This window comes from Euprymna scolopes, chromosome 8 (assembly GCF_053919585.1).
Source record: "Euprymna scolopes isolate OS-2025 chromosome 8, ASM5391958v1, whole genome shotgun sequence".
Classification (NCBI taxonomy): domain Eukaryota; kingdom Metazoa; phylum Mollusca; class Cephalopoda; order Sepiida; family Sepiolidae; genus Euprymna; species Euprymna scolopes.
In genome coordinates this window covers 80,461,811-80,477,936 of record NC_136489.1, presented here as the reverse complement: position 1 = coordinate 80,477,936, position 16,126 = coordinate 80,461,811, and the positions used below count along the sequence as shown (strand labels likewise).

The 16,126-nt window shown below is 32.5% G+C and overlaps 1 long non-coding RNA gene across 1 annotated transcript in view; it reads right to left on the bottom strand.

The window, feature by feature from the left end:
- Positions 1-10,687: 10,687 nt before the first annotated feature.
- Positions 10,688-16,126, bottom strand: part of LOC145284049 (uncharacterized) — a 57,756-nt gene continuing 52,317 nt past the window's right edge. The window contains exon 3 of the long non-coding RNA XR_013868788.1: positions 10,688-10,866. This is a non-coding gene — a long non-coding RNA (uncharacterized LOC145284049). The remainder of the gene's footprint in view (positions 10,867-16,126) is intronic.

The following is a 16,126-nucleotide window of genomic DNA, read 5'->3' as shown; positions in this document are numbered from 1 at the left end:
TTGTAATGCCGTCGTTCGACCATCTCCTGACCAATTCCAGGGTTTTTTTCACACTTTTGCATCGATTTACCCCCGACTAAAACCCAAATATAAAGTTTTGCACGGATTTGAATATCCTATATATAAAGTTTAAAGTCTATAGACAAAACCTCTAAGAGTTTGGTAGGTAAAATTGTTTAACCAAATATATATACGCATACAGAAATATATATAGAAAGAGGTGTGTGTTTATTATAAGCTTTTTACTCAAATATTACGCAAATATAAATTATGCAGAATATCTGCATAATTATGATTACACGTAATTGTTAATTAAAGATGATCATCCTATAAGAAAACCGAAAAAAAACAAATAGGTAATTTATTTAAATGAATATTTAAATGAATATGCATATATATATATATATATATATATATATATATATATATATATATATATATATATACGTATATATATATACATATATATATATACATATATATATTTACATATATATATATACATATATATATTTACATATATATACATATATGCATATATATACATATATATACATATATACATATATATATATATTCATATATATATGCATATATATACATATATATATACATATATATATACATGTATATACATATATATATATATATATATATATATATATATATATATATATATATATATATGTATATATATATATATATATATATATATATATATTCTCGGTGATGGGCTACGAATCATTTTCTTTTTAACTTTTTAAATCATTCCTATATATTGGGTCCAATTTATATATCTATAAAAGTGAAAATGTCTGTCTGTCTGTGTACATTTCTCTACCTAATAACTCTGTCAATTTTCGGTCTGCAGGTTCGAGATTTGACATACGGGTATTGAGATTTGGGAAATTTTTTTAAATCGGTTTTACGCCAGAAATTTGGCTGTTATGGGGTCAATGTCCAACAGTTTGTGCCATTGACTCTTGTCACAGCCCCTTTCATCTCCTCAATTATCTCATAACGACAACCTCTATGGTGTTCCTTGCATTTAGAGAATAACCAAAAGTCAAAGTGAGCAACGTCTAGACTATAGGGAGACTGATAAACTGTCTTGATGACAAACTTGGTCAAAGAGTCTGTGATAATGAGACTCTTGGGACAAACTTCGCGCAAATCTTCCGCATTTAAAGTTCATCGCGAATAACTGTGTGTACAGTTCCCACATCGATATCAAACTGTGCATTTATTGTCTCGATAGACAAATGGCTGTACTTATCCATAAAATTATTTTTTGGACCAATCAACCTAGGTGTTCTTCCTTACTCCTCCCACACCTATAATCATCTCTAACAGACTCCCTGTCTTCCTTGTATCTCTTATGCTACTCAAAACTGATGCTCGATAAAAGCAGCACGAAGCATACGTTTTTGTGTCAGTTTTTCTAAATTTAAAACAGAATTTTATTGCATAACGTTCTTCTAAACTGTCTTCACATCAAGTTTGCATTTTTTTGAAATTCATCAGCCGTGACAATAAATCTTTAGTGGCGTATTTTCCCATTTCTGCTGTAGTGGTTCAGTGGAACCTGAAATCATAAAAATTGGTCAATCATCTGATAAGATGTAAAAACATACTGATTTTCCACGACAATTTTAAATGCTTGTAATAAAAATCTCTTGGAACTTATTGAAGGCATCATATATATATATATATATATATATATATATATATATATATATAGCGTGTCATTTTTTAACAATCTATACCTCATTTGATTTGCATTTTATGCTTCTATAATTTTATATGTTTATATTTGACTTTTAATTGAAGTAGCCAGTGTTTATGTCATTTTAAAAGATTATATTCAAATGGAGAAGGCAAAAAGAAAGTCAGCATCAACAAATGAGCTTAAAATCAGCTTAAAATATCCACCGTTTAAGCAACAAAGCATCTCTAATCGTAATTGTTTTGTTTTTTTTAGGTTATGCAACGTAAAATTTAGTCCATATGTCTCGACTCTTTCTTAGTGATCGCCAGGAGCTCATTAATCTCAATCTTTCTGGTTTATCCAGTCGGGAAATCGGTCTTAGATTGAAATCTGATGAAAAACGGTACGGATGACTGAACAAAAGCATCAAAACACCGGCAGTCTGTGATACCCCTAAATCTGGTCGTCCTAGAGTTACTTCTTCCAGGAAAGACAATGCTATTAAGATCCGCAGCCTCAGAAACAGATTAGAAACGATTCCCCTAAATACAAAAGTGTAATCTTGTTAAAAGGTGCTCTCTCTATATATATAGTTAAGAATAGATTGAAGGAATTATTTTTCGAGGCTGTGCTGCAAGATGAAAGCTAATGATTTTTGTAACGAACAGAAACCGCCGTCTGAATTTTGTCAGATAATATGAAGATCATGACTCTTCATATTCGTTGAGAGTGATTTTTATCGACGAAAGCAAGTTCCATGGGCTAGGCAGTGATAGTAGCCAGTACGCCTATCGAAGGAAGAACGAGGAATTTAATCCTAGGTGCATAGTTTCCACGCTGGAAAGTGGTTTAAGCTCAGTTTTTTGTGTGGGAGCCTTATTAGTGCCAATGGTTCAGGCCCTATACTTGGCTTGCAAGGTCGAATTAATTCGACCAAATACATTAATGTTAACTGGGCATTTTTCCCATTCACACAGCTGACGATATCAAGATTTTCCTTAAAGAGCATAATATTTCGTGTTTTGATTTACCTGCACAAACTCCCGACCTCAATCCAAACAAAAACGTATGGCATTATATCAAGCAATAGCTACGCAATGATAAAATTTTCAAATCTTGAACTTTGGACAAAAATTAAAAAGATGTTGGATGCTCTTTTACCGCAGACTAATTCAATGGAATGCCCCCAAAATTGCAGACTGTGAAATTGCAGAAGGGCTATGCTACTAAATACGTACTAGTTCATAATGTTCCTATTGTATTTGTGTTGCATTAATGATCTAAAGTTACATTTAGATAACAATTTTCCGTTGTGCCGAGTTTCTTTTTTCCTTCTCGTTTTCAAGTTAATTTTTTTAAATTGACGTGAACACTAGGATACTTCAATTAAAAGTCAAATATGAACAGGGAAAATTATAGAGGCATAAAAGGCAACTCAAATAAGGTATATGTTTTTTAAACACTTACATTCAATTTAGCTTTAAAATGTCGGTTTTTGATAATATGGCATGTGCGGACTTTCTTTTTTGGCACCAGTGTATATATAGTATTATTTATTTTAGTTCCAATAACTCAAGAGTAACACTCATTACGCGTACGATTTTTACTTTTCTCAGTTTATTGTTTTTAATTTATTAATACTTATCTTTTATTTCTTTATGCATTTATATTTTTGTATTTATTTCATTCCGCTCATATATTTGTGTAGACATTCCATATGTATATTAATTACATTAATATAATTAGATTACAAGAGACCCAGCTAATGTCATGATCACCTTCCACTACTGCAATCTAGCTATTTTATTTGTTTCTCTGAATAGTGAAGTTATTACTTTGATTGAATTGTATGTAGACTCTTTTCCTTACATAGCTAACCGAAAATGTTAAGCTTTGAAGTTTATTTTCACATTTGATTCAAGATCTCTAATTGTTATGGGGTTAAATGGTAATAAACGAAAAGAACACAGGATTTTTAGGAACGAAACATGTATTCACATATATTACAGGCAAAGTGAGTTGAGCAATACCATTCCTCAACGGTAGGGAGTTGCGCCCGACCTCCTTGGTCGCGTGCCAATCTCTGACTGCCGGGCACCGGTACCCGATACCGGAAGTGAAGTAGTCCATTAATCCCAATTCTACTTTCTTATCCTAACCTTGATCAATACATTTTAATAATGTAGATTAGGGGCCAGATTTATAGGGGGCATTCTAAGTGACAAGTTGAGCAGTGAGAGGTTTGTTTATATTATAATTTACGTTTCTGAATGACAGTGCAGTGTTAAAAAAGGAGCAAGCGTAATACCAAAAGTAGTCGTTCGAGGAAAGAAGTTTTCAGAGTAGAAAGCTATATGTCATCTGGAAGTATCTACAGCGAAGAGTTGGAATTTTGCTTATTGTCGGGTTTGTGGTGTATAAATTGTGACAATATTCGCGCAGTTTCTTTTGTGCTGATTTTTTTTGTCTCGCATTTAAAACTGACACAGTGGCAAATTGACAGGTCCATTTCTTGATATTAGTTTCTCATCAAAAGTTTTCAAATTATTTGCAAAATTAATTTGCACAATTTGCAAACGTGTGCCAGTTTTGTCGTAATGAATTGCCATACAAAGCTAAACTGAAAATAACCGATAGTTGCTAAATCTACAATTAAAAACATACAGTTGTCAATTTAAATTTCGTTAACTTTGAAGAAACATCCATTTCAAATTCATTATTTTCCGACCTTGTACGAAACCTCTGTCTTCCACTCTCTCTGTCTCTTTCCTTCTTCATCTCGTCCTCTCTCTATCTCTCAGTGCCGTATTTCTATCTCTCTCTTGCTTTTCCCTGTCTACGATTCGGCGATATACATATATATATATATATATATGTGTGTGTGTGTGTGTGTGTGTGTGTGTGTGTGTGTGTGTGTGTGTGTGTGTGTGTGTAAACACTGTGTATCGCTTTATTGCAGGTCAATATTTTTTTTTAATTTTGAAATTGCTATGTAACGCAGAGAAGTGAAATTTGGTATACTGAAAAAAGCATAACAAGGTGTCTTATTTCCCTGATTCTTGTGAAATTTGCACAAATATTTTGAAAATTATGCTAATTATTCTATTTTCTGGTAATTTTGAGTGTGTTTTACTTTATTGCAGGTTTCCCAAAATGCCGACGAAAGGGTTGATTGACACCTACTGAAAAGGAATGTCTTCTTGCAGGCCTTGCAGAAGTTTATCTCTCGTAGATGTATACAAGGAGCTTGGAAGAGATCGGAAAATATTTTCTTCGTTCGTTGAAAATCCAAACATCAAAGCAAGGAAGCTCGAGGTGTCATGTTTTGGACTGGAATAATCTGCGATGAACTAATTGGATTATTTCGAGTGCCAAAAAGTGTCAAACCGACAAGCTAGTCTTATATTTTATTTTTAAATGAACATTTGTCATCATGTCTTGATGGCTTTCCATTGGCGTGTCACCGCAAATTGATTTTTATGTAAACAATGCGCCATTCAACTCAGTCAAGTCTATGACATCCTATCTTAAGTCATTACGCATTACGGAAGAAGATTTGATGACATGGCCACTTTATTCTCCAGATATAAACCCAATTGAGCAGCTCTGGTCAATAATAAAGATGAAGGTTTATGAAGGAGGTGTTCAATTTTCGTCGACGGATGAACTTTGGAGGAAGATTTTGGAAGATTTCTCTAGCATCACATCATCTCAAATTCACCGATTGACATCATCAGGTGACAAGCAGCTATTCAAAGTGATTTTGATCCATAGAAGTCATGTTGATGAATAAATAATATGAAATTCGTTCCTGTTTTTTGTTTATATTGTTACTTGATGTGTTCTTTATTTGATATAAATCGAAATATTAAGTTATAATATTGTTTCATTGCTAAAAAAATATATTTTTAGACACTTATAAGGTGACACACACTAAAGATTACCAGAAAACAAAAAAATTGGCATGTCTTTCAAAACATTTGTTTAAATTCCACAAATATCGGAGAAATACTGCTCTTGCAGTGTACCAAATTTCACTTTACTGCGTTTCATAATAATAATAATAAACCAACATGTTTCAGCAAGCATACGACTCGGTAAGCCTCGTCACCCCTCATTCACCTTGGAATCTGCTATCGGTCGGCACCCCGCTGAAAATCCAGCGTGTACCAATGCATATAAAATGAACTGGTTTAGGATTTTACACCGGGCTTACTCTTCGAATCACCTGAGGATTCTGGAGTCAGTCTCTATTCTTTCACTCAGGCCCTTTCTCTGTCGCAGGAGGAATTCATAAAATCCTTGGACTTATTTGGGAATATATTTTAAATTTTTACTTCCCCACATATCCCATTTTATACATATATTTTATACAATTCTATATATTCTACAACGTATAATTTACTCGTAATTTTTTTTTATTCGTAATCCCGTTCGCCCTCCATTTAATTATATATATATATATACACACACACACATATATATATATATATATATTCTCATTTCATCCATTCGTTATAATTTTATAAGTAATCCCCACTTAAGTCTTCGCTCTTGCGTGGCATTTGTTTTACACTTGATAGAAATTCAACGATTGACTCCTGATGAACTTGTTGATGAAAGGGGCCCCTAGAGTCTTCCCGACCTTATTTAAAGCGCTTTACATATATATATATATATATATATATATATATATATATATATATATATATATATACACACACTACACTCATACACACACACATATATATATATATATATATATATATATATATATATATATATATATATATATATATATATATCGTCGAATCATAGAATTTTCCAGGTTGCTATCTGGAGGCGCGTTTAATTTACTGGGGTGGATAAAGCCCATAATTAAACTCGCCTGGCCAGTAAGCCACAAGGAGGTACTCTAAGTAATTGTGTACTGGTAACCTGCTGCAAAGTGCCTTCCTGGACCTGCATGTCAAAAACATGTGTTTTTTGATACACTATATATATATATATATATATATATATATATATATATATATATATATATATATATATATATATATATATATCTTTGTATATATAGAGACAGGGATAGATAGATAGATAGATAGATAGATAGATAGATAGATAGATAGATAGATATGGGTGTGTTTGTTCAACTTGTATCTAATTAATATACTAGCAGGGATACCCGGCGTTGCCCGGGTAGTCTTGAAATTCAGTTTGGACACAGATGCTATACTTAGAATATTGAACAACTCTCAGAATAAAAAACGGACAAAGTGGATGACAACTTTCCCACCAGATATTTCGTCAGCCCGTGCGCCGACCCTACCCCTAAAATGGAAAAATAAATGAATGAAAACAACTTTTCTCTCAATCAAAATAACAGCGAATACCCGTGCGATCACAAAAAATTTAGCCCCGGTATGCAGGCTCGAACTTGAAGCGCGAAAGAGGGGAAAGACGTTATTCCTAAATGCTTTTGACAACTGGACTACGACGACTTCTGACGTCATGATACTTCAAAATAATGTTTTTAAACATATATTCAGTTTGCTAGGCTCCAAAAGTGACCGCCCCCCTTACAAGGAATCGTCCAGTTTAACATTACAGAATTTCTTTTTTCTAATTTTCAGATATTAGCGCTTGAGTGATTGTTCTGTCAGATAGTACCGATTACGACTTGGTTCGATACGGCTGACAAAAGTTTTTAGCGGACATATGAACGCACACACGCAAACAAACACACAAACAAACCGACGTTTGCGATTTATAGATAAACTTTAACAATTGTTTCAATATAATAGGAAGAGAGAAAACAAGAAAGAAGAAGAAGAAGACAAAAAAAACTAAATAAAAGTCATCGCAATTGATTTTTTGACGTCATTTTCGAATGTTATTTTCGAACATTTTCGATCCACGACGAGAAAAATACATTATTTCTTAAACGAAAACAAACCACTTTTTTCTTCTATTTCAGTCATCAATTTGATCTCACATAATAACAAATGAATTACTACAATATATTGTTTACAAAAGTTGTATGAAGAGAATTCATATAATTTATTGTGTACGTTTGATAGTCATTGAGATTCGTCTTGACACACGTATAGACAGATATTCACACAATATCTTATTCCTTATTTTTAGCTTTATGTCTAGAATTCGTATACCAATGTTGATCAAAATTCGTTACCTAATTTTAATTCTAGAAACTGTCTAAAATTTAAGTCCTATGCTTATGTGGTCTTAAGAACAAGTTAAAATTCAAGGAAATGTTACTTAATTGATATATAATTACTTAGTATCTAATTTAATACAAATTTGCAACCCCTGAACACTTTGATGTGGAGTTATACCTATTTTTACATAGTTCAAATATTCACACGAACACGAAATTTCGAGGAGAAATTTTGAGTTCAATGTACATTATAAACATTTCACAAAAACGGAGAAATCTAAATTTTTATAAAAGGCTTCGAACCCTTCTTTTCACCTTTGCCGAAAACTAAATTAAAATAGATATAGCCCACGTTACCAAAACTTATACTTAGTTGATGTATTCTAAAATGCATAATGATCGATTAATTAGATAAATCGTATACGTAAAAATCACGTACCCAGGCTTAATATTTATAGAGATTTTTTGCTACGAATTCATTATTTACCAAAACTTAAGCGATTAGGGTTAGTGTAGAGTGGTTGATTAGACAACACCTTGATGACTGGTAATAGATGGTGGGGATTGGCCAAAATAATTTAAGGAGACTGCTTAACAAGAATTTGTTTACATTGGACTTGAAAATGAAAAATGAAAAATGTTGTCGTCAGCTGGAAAGCAGCTCCATCATATTGTGTTCAGCAGACGAGCAGTTTTTTGGACAAACTTTGTTTATGGAAGTTTCGTTCTGAGTTAAGCGTAGAAATAAAGTTTGATCCTTATTTTAAGATTTTTAACAAACGAGATTTTAATGTTTAGTGTTCGTATGATAAGCAGATATCCAGCCAACGTGATTCCAGATTTTGGCATTGCATCTGCTTGGAATCGAATGCTGTAAGAGATTCTTGCGTGAATGTTTGTCTGCCAATTTTTTATCGTTGCTCACCGATTTTATCTGTTTGTTTTTCTCTGGTTGTCTCTAACTCTCCCTCTAACTCTCCCTTTATCTCTCTCTCTCTCTCTCTCTCTCTCTCTCTTTCGCGTCTTTAACACACACACACACACAAACATATGTATATATATACACACATATATATACATATATATACATATACATATGTATATATATATATATAGATAGATAGAGAGAGAGAGAGAGGGGGGGAGGGAGAGATAACAATATTATGCCCTTTGTAGACTTAAGGAAAGCTGGATACTGCTCTATTTACATGTTGGTATAATTACATTGAAACAGCCATAATTATGGAAAAGTTATATATTTGATTGCGTATTTATTATTTGTGTGAATAGTGTTGTCATATTTGATGTGGAAAATCTCTTTACGAATTAAGTACTGGCGAATCTCTCTTTCATTTTAGGAGTCTTGATAAGGTTCGGAAGCATGTCTGGAATTAAGTTGACCTCGCCCTTTCTTAATCTCTGCACCCTCTCCCCATTTCTCTTTCTCTCTCACATACGCACATACTAACACACGTATGTATATATGTAATGTTGCAACTCTTGTTGCAAGTTACTTGTGTAAACACGTTAATTTCGTGTATTTTACAGTATGCATTGATTTATTCCCCACCTCCTTTGTTCAGGCTCCTTTGACTTGTAGGCTTAGTGTTCTGCAAGTCGATTAAAAAATAAAAACGTTAATAAGATGTTCGATGCTTGGAGCACGGATACAACTTAATTATCGTTGATTCCTACGAAAAGCCGACTGCGCCTCGATAGGGTAGAAGATTACATATATCCCACTCAATCAACGCTGAGTACATAGTCACCTCTCCCCAAAAATTACAAACGTAAATTATGAGATTTTTATAGTCATGCAGTTCCATAGATTGGACACAAGTATTTTCTGCATGAATTCACTTATAGTTATATATTTTCTGGCTGAATTGACTCATAACTATATAGATAAGAAGTCTCTCTAGACTAGCTACAACAAGGATCAATCCACTATGATCAGGAGAGGATTATAATGGCTGCTGGAGATCAAGATTTGATGATCAATACGTTTAAATAGATGAGTGCTCTCAGCAATGACAATGTAGATTCTTCCAGACAGAGGTAGAAGTAGAGAGTGTAAGACACTTGACATTCAGCTGTAAGGTTCTGCTGAGGGGCATCTACTATACAATAGAGGGTGTACATATTTCCACTGGACGATCTGTAAGAAGCTGAATATCGAATACAGCATCAAGTTCTGGTAACTTATACCAAAGGGAACAAATGGAAATAAATAATAAATTATCCATGACTATGCAATTCCGACAGTACGTACCTTGAAAGCGGAACTATTAAACCATCCATTGTGATACGAGAAAAGAAGGAGAAAGAAGCAACCTTGGTAGAAGTTAGTCTCTCCAATGATGCTTGGCTTAACAGGGGTGAAAGGGAAAAGATAACAAAATTCTAAGGTCTTAGGGTCTTATGTCCGACATGAAAAGAAACTGGGATCTTAAGAAGGCCTCTATCATTCAAGTAATTATAGGAGAAACTGTGCTCATGAAAATGAATTTCAAAAATTATCTGCCAAATATATCCGGTGCAAGAATGATTTAAACAATTGCACATCAAAGGACGGTAAGAATCTTAAAAGATCTATCGGTTGGAATATATGAGATAGCGAGTAAATGTTTGGCATCTGGAAGGATGCCCCATTTCCAGCTTGAACAAAATAATAAGTAAAATAGGGAAAAAAAAAGAAATACAAAATGATCTAGGCTTCCTCATTTAATCCCGGGTAACGCCAGGTTTTCCTAGTAGGAGTAATGAATAAAAATAAAGACTTTTTTTATATTCAAAAATATTTTTATTTAAAAAGAAAAAAAACGCATTTTAGCAAAAGATACACAACGTTTTTTTTTTATTTTATTCTCTCTTTAATGCCTTCGTGTATGGTCTCTCGGCACACCCTTTTTCTTCCCTTTTTTTCTCTCTCACCCTCCTCTTGCTTTTCTTTTTTTCTTGCTCTCTTGGGATTTGTCTACGAATGAAAGAAAAAAGATTATTGTATTTGTATAAAAAAATTCGCTATACTTAATGATGCAAGGCAAAACAATAAAAGCCATTGTTTATAACAATGCGTGGAAATATTATTCTCATGAAAAATAAGTCTGAAACAAAACATTTGTGTTTGAGGGTAACTTGCTTGTTTAATTTTTTGATTTTTATGTTATTGTTTTTCATTTAAGAAATCAGATTTAAATAAATACAATGAAATTGATTTGATAAAAAAAATAAGTAAATAAAGGAATGCATGAAAGCAGTAGTTAAATGGCGCATTCCACAGATTGAAATCGGAATTCCTGCCTTGAGCAGATTTCAACATCTTTTTTTTCTAAAATAAATCCTGATTTTTTTTTTTAGGAAAGCAGAACAATGCGGTGTCTGTGGATTGTTACATACCATTACGAACATTTTTATGTGCGTTTAAGATGGTAATGTTAGGCATATTGCATATTAATCCAAAAAAGTGTCACGATCTTGTAAGTGCTTTATCTAGAAGAGCAAGAGAGTTCAACTACTCGTGAAGCTGAAATTCAGCATTTCACATTAAAATTTGACAGCTTAATTATATTACTCTTTAAGAGTTCGTCTTAGCAGCAAAGGGGGCTATAAACAACAAGATAAATAGCATTACATTCTTATCTATATCAACACGTGTTTCACCCTTTTTGGGAATCGTCAGTCTGGAGCTTTACTTGTCTGCCAATCACACAGTTTGAAACCCTTTAATTTAAGTCAACATTTTACTATTCGATGAAACGCTTGCCAGTATGCGATCAACAAAGAAAGTTTAGATCTATTTATATCCATGCAAGCAGGCATATTTATGAGATTGTTACCAATAATTTCCGGTTTAAATATGATGAAAACGGCTGGATTGAGACAAAGATAAAAATTGCCTCAGTTAAGCCGAGTTTCTTCATCACTGACCGAAGATGTAAAAGATAAAGTGTAGTATCAAAACAGATACTAAATATTAAAATATTTATTTGAACAAAATATTTTTTTTCAAAATACATGTCAGACACATTAGGCACAAGAACATTCAAAAGTGCGGGATAAGTTCCGTTTCTTACGATTGGTTAAATTAATAAATTTCCAATTCTACTTTTTACTAGTCTGACTTTACTCACCGTAATACCACATTTACTCCAGGCCACACGTCTTCAGATATCCCCATTTGGCTGTAAATTTTAGTGCTCATAAATAAATGTGTGTATATATGTATATATATACATATATATATATATATATATATATATATATATATATATATATATATATATATATATATTTACATACATAAAAATTCCATTTGGTACTTTAATCCTACCCAAAAAACAAAAGCTACCAAGTCCTTATTCTGAAAAGTTCGTCTGTACTGCAATGGTTGGTTTAGTTATTTTGCTTGACGGCATATTACATATATATATATATATATATATATATATATATATAGAGAGAGAGAGAGAGAGAGAGAGAGAGAGAGAGAGAGAGAGAGAGAAAGACAGAGACAGACAGACAGACAGACATATTAGTTATCTTGGTTTAAAAAACTTATGCTTTAAATAAGAAGGTGATTTATCTTACAGAAATATTCAAGTTTTGAAAATGTTAATAAAATTCAAAATCTGTTACCCAGTCCAACCGGATTTGGTACAACTATTAAAACTAAATCTATGCCTGATTCATCAGTTCTAGTTATGAATGTCCAATTGTCTTTTCTATTAAATTATATTAAATTACACTTTAGTAACAGAACTGTAATCCCCTAGATTTTATCAGCCATCGCAACTGTATTCAGGTTTGCTTGCAAGTCAGTAGCTTACATTTATAGACTATAATTAAACGGCAATACAATAAAGACTGTCGAATATTAATTATGAAACTGTTGCACAATCCAGCCAGAAACTAAACTATGCTAAATATGGCATGATTGCTGAAAAGAGTGTAAATAATATTAACGATTTCTTTGGTGAGGTGCATTTCATATGGGTCACTATGTATTACTGTATTACTATATTAATATGATAGCGTATGTGTTATTTTGTGTATCACGCTTACATATTTTTCTTCCGAATGATAGCTGTTTACTTGTTATGAACTTCCATTTCTTGTAATTAATTAGCTACAAAGATTTCTTCATAAGTTTTGGTTTCGGTTTCAGATTATAGCTGATGGCACTCATTTATTTTTTATAAATTATTTTACTAGGAATTCTACATAAGTTTTGGTTTCTGTTTCGATTATAGCATTATAGATTATATAGTTGTTTCGTAAATTTCTATGAACTTTAATTCACACTTTCATTTTTTTATAAACTTAAGAAAAAAGAAACTTGAATGCCTATTGGACACTGTCTTTTACTTAGGTTTATTTGCACAATGGTTTATCAGGATAATCTGGCATAAGGATAATTTTCCCTACAAGTAAGCCATGACTAAATATCCACATAGTATTCGCGATCCAAATAAGATCTCATCGATGTAGCCAACCCGCACTGACTTCAACGAGGAATAGAGCACCTTCCCCAAGCGAGTTACGCCCAGTAGCATCACGAATTTGGATACTTCACCAGACTAGATTAATCCTGATCCTAAAATCCAGTAAGACACAGAGACCACAAGAAAGTAATTCTATAACATGTTTAGGTGGTCTATTAGGGAGGGAAAATTATGTTCTCAACTTCTTTATTAACTGAGCGTTTGAAAAATAACAGAGAACATTATGGAATATTTGAATATCTACGTATCTCATAATGTTATCCCCTAAATCTCTAAGAAGTTCGACTGAAGTAAAATGAAACACAGAGATAAACATAAGAAATCTCTCTCTCCAATCTTTGTTTCTTTTTTCCCACCTCGTCATCTCTCTCTCTCTCTCTCTCTCTCTCTCTCTCTCTCTCTCTCTCTCTCTCTCTCTCTCTCTCTATCTATCTATCTCTGTTTCTTTCTGTCTCTCTCTCAGTTTCTTTCTGTGTGTGTGTCTCTCTCTCTGTTTCTTTCTCTCTCTCTCAGTTTCGCGCTCTCTCTCTCTCTGTTTCGCTCTCTCTCTCTCTCTCTCTCTCTATATATATATATATATATATATATATATATATATATATATATATATATGATTGTTGAGCTGGATTAAATCCGACGATATGAAATAAAATGGAGGTGGAAGGACCTGGATACTCAACGTTTCGCCCGATTTATGCGGGCTTCTTCAAGAGGGATGGTCATTGACGAGAGAGTCGGAGGATTGGGGCTATATATAATGATGGGGGAGAGCAGCGTGTTTTCCTTATGTAAATTAGATGTCATATATACATGTATATACATTTTATGAGAGAAGAACTAATTAGAGTAAACTAGTGTAGTGGATTACGTCTAAAAGATAAAATATCGTAGAGATTAAAAATTGTGTTTGGAAATATAGCGGTGATAGATTAAATAAATAAAATGACACGAGATTACGAAAGAATCGTTTTTTTTTGTTTTTTTTTGTTTTTTTTTTTAAATTAGAAATAATTGAATTGGGATAAAATAGCGCAGTAACTTAAAAGATGGTATCTAAAATAAGAATAGGAGGTGATAAAATGGAGTCTAAAAATAGATAATGATAAAATACAGTAAATAAGTAAAATAAAAATAAAATTAAGTGAAATTACGAATTTTTTTTTTTTTTCGCGTTTAACCGGTGTCTAAGTTGTTTTCTTTGATAATTATTTTCGACAGAAAGGGAGCAACGTGGAAAAAACCTTTTCTTTGCTTAATTATTTTGCTGGAATGGGAGATTATAGCTGACTCAATTAAACGTCGTGTGGATCTGTTATGTATGTGTTTAAGGAAAGTTGCTTTGTTAAAATCAAAATGGTGGTCGTTTTCCATGATGTGACAAAATATGGCGTTGAGTGTATTGTTGTTTTTTACATCTCTTTTGTGTTCATATATTCTTTTATTTAAATTACGTTGAGTTTCTCCTACGTATATTTTTCCACAATCAAGGCAGGGTATGGAATATATTCCGGATTTGGTGTTAATGTTGGTGTTAGTTATAATTTTACGTGTTAGATCCCTAATTGTTAAAGAGTTTAGTTTTGTTATTTGAATGCCTGTCTTATTTAGGTTCTTATATATTGTGTCGTTGTTTTTATTAGTTGGTAATGTTAATTGTCTGTTGTGTATCTGGCTATTTAAGGAATGGTCTCGGTTTCGGTTATGGTAAATTTTTAGTGCTTTTCTTTTTGTATTTGCCAAAAAATGTTGAGCGTATTGCAAGTTCATGAATGTACGTTCGATATACTCAAATTCTTCCACGATGTATTCTTCACTACATATTCTCAGGGCCCTAAGAAAAAATCCTATTAGAATACCTCTTTTTACTTTATCATCGTGATGAGAGTAAAAGTGTATGTAATCATTTTTATTCGTGACTTTCCGATGGACTTTAAAACTTAGATGATCATTGTTATTTATGATGTTGACGTCCAGAAAAGGTATGGAGTTGTTATTTTCTCTTTCATACGTATAATTAATAGTGGGTTCAATCTTGTTTAATTTATCAGTGATATTCTCTATTTTGGAAGATATAGGGAGAAAAATTAAAATATCATCAATATATCTATAGTAGGAGGTACCCTTGGGCAATTTATATTTCATGGGTCCGGTTTCGATGAATTCTAAAAATAGACATGCCAAAACCCCACTTAGAGGGTTACCCATGGGCAGTCCAAATTTTTGTTTATAGCAGAGTCCATCGAATGTGAAATATGTCATGTCAATGCATATACTTATAATTTTAATTATATTATTTATCGGCAAAGATAATTTAATTTTTATTTTATTTAAGTGTTTTGAAAGAAGGTTGAGACATTTCTTCTTAAATAGCCAGATACACAACAGACAATTAACATTACCAACTAATAAAAACAACGACACAATATATAAGAACCTAAATAAGACAGGCATTCAAATAACAAAACTAAACTCTTTAACAATTAGGGATCTAACACGTAAAATTATAACTAACACCAACATTAACACCAAAGCCGGAATATATTCCATACCCTGCCTTGATTGTGGAAAAATATACGTAGGAGAAACTCAACGTAATTTAAATAAAAGAATATATGAACACAAAAGAGATGTAAAAAACAACAATACACTCAACGCCATATTTTGTCACATCATGGAAAACGACCACCATTTTGATTTTAACAAAGCAACTTTCCTTAAACACATACATAACAG